We start from the raw sequence: 1,977 nt of genomic DNA, 5'->3' as shown, positions 1-1,977 counted from the left end.
CATCGGTTGTTATAGCAAAGCCAACCACCAGATCTAAAAAGAGGTACCGGGGTGACGGCTGCAGCTGCTTATCACCCCGGTACAACCACTTCCTCAAAGCGCTGTACAGATACATTGTTTTGTGGGAAGTGGTATGCTACAGGACTTATTTGGGCTTTAATTTTTTTTTTTTATTCCCTTGCACAGTGTGACATTTATTGGCTGAGAACAATCAGCTAATCTCTCAGCCAGAGAATGGACGGCAGAGGATTGTCACCCGGCTTCGGGAGCACAGCAGAAGCCAGATGTCATAAATCTGACTTCATAACAAAAAGGAGCAAGTCCCAGATAAGAGGAAAAATCATTGCTAAATTGTGCTTTGACAGCCCCTCCTCTTTTATTTCTCAATCCCATTCTTACATCAGTTTCCTCAGTCCCCTGGCATATCACAATCCCCCTTCACATCACAGTTTACAGTAGTGTTCTGAACCTCCGTTCACAATGGTATCTTAATCTTCTCCGCCACCTTCATAGCACCTCCCCACAGCTTTGTCCATTGCCCTCCTTCACATCACAGCCCCCTGCAACTCTGGCTCCCTTCACATTACACAGCCTCCTGCATCTCTGCCAGTTTCCCATCTTAACCTCCCAGCTCTGCCCCTGTCAGAATACAGCCTCCACAGCTCTGCCCCTTGCTACCTTATTTGGTCTCACAGAGTTGGAGACACAGTGGGAGACACAGCAGCACTGAATAGTGGGTAGGAGCGGGAGGTGCTGAAGTTAACCAGCAGGTGATTGGTTGCTAGCAACCAATCGCCTGCTGGTTAACTTGGAAAGTTATCTTCAAAAGCTCCGTTCTTGCCCAATATTCAGAGCTGCTGTGTCTCCCGCTGTGTCTCTGGCTCGGTGTGCAGAACGCCACATAAATGGCTGGACTGTGGCGGTTGGCACAGTGTCTCGGTATGCATTTAGCCCACAGTCCGCCATTTAGTGATGTCTGCTTTAAATGTTAAATAGATGTTTGTTATTATGTTTATTTATTATTATGTTTGCTTTGTGTTTATGTTAGGTACTCACCATTGCCAGAATATTGAGGGCAGGAACTTGGAGCTGATCCTTCCACAGATGACGTTGCTCGATCTGCAAAACATGAATGTAAAGTAAAACGTAAGTCTTACATGCGTAGTCATAAAAAAAAAAATAGTGAGCTGGAAACAACATATAACTGCAATATATAATGATATATTTTATTTTACTCACCAGCTCTCTGATGCTCGGCTGGACCCTTTCTGCTGACTCCAGGGACATCCTCGTCTGCAAGCAGGCCATCTCTCAGCTCTGCCTCCCACTGTCTGAAGACCACAGCCTTTCCTCCAGTAGACTGGGCCAGAAGATGCTTCTCTATCTTTTTATTAACTGACGCCCGACAATCATAAAACCTGCAAATGAAAAAAATAAGATACAGTATAGTTAATACACGTTACAACAATATTATTTTTATTTTACATGTTACTTTTCTGTGTCTGTGCCAAATAAATATTTGTGTTACGTTCAAATCAGTTTATTGACTATATATTGACTATATTGTGTATTTTTCACATATATGTGGTGTGTTCTAAGAGTGATATAATATTTGAATAATTACCTGTGCCTGACACCAGAGGTGGCCCTGCGAACCTTGGAGACTGCATTCACTGAGTCCCGGACTCGTTCCCAGGCTGCTCTCTTCGCCGACGTTGAGACATTTAGGCTGAAGAGTCTCAGTTTGTCTCTGTTCACTGCAGCAACCAATGCAGAATTCTCCTCTGGGGTAAATACGGGCCCCCTTGATCTTCCCTGTCTCTTAGTTCGCTGGTGATGCTGCAGGTCGGCGTCAGAAATCTCTTCTGATGTAGGGGTGGACACTTGCCTCTTTTTTTGGACATGCACCCGCTCCACTCCACCTCCATGGGCATGCTCTCTTCTATGCCTTGGCTCCACTCCACTCCTCCGTTCACC

The 1,977-nt window shown here is 45.3% G+C and overlaps 1 long non-coding RNA gene across 1 annotated transcript; it reads left to right on the top strand.

Annotated features, from left to right (window-relative positions):
- Positions 1 to 1,059: 1,059 nt before the first annotated feature.
- Positions 1,060 to 1,535, top strand: LOC143939982 (uncharacterized). Its single transcript, XR_013263779.1, has 2 exons — positions 1,060 to 1,146; positions 1,243 to 1,535. It is a non-coding gene; the product is annotated as an uncharacterized LOC143939982 (long non-coding RNA).
- Positions 1,536 to 1,977: the final 442 nt, after the last annotated feature.

Source organism: Lithobates pipiens, unplaced genomic scaffold, assembly GCF_037356315.1.
Source record: "Lithobates pipiens isolate NorthernLeopardFrog02 unplaced genomic scaffold, aLitPip1_a1.2 Scaffold_3, whole genome shotgun sequence".
NCBI lineage: Eukaryota > Metazoa > Chordata > Amphibia > Anura > Ranidae > Lithobates > Lithobates pipiens.
The sequence above is the reverse complement of the archived record's forward strand: the minus strand, read 5'-3'. Positions and strand labels throughout refer to the sequence as shown.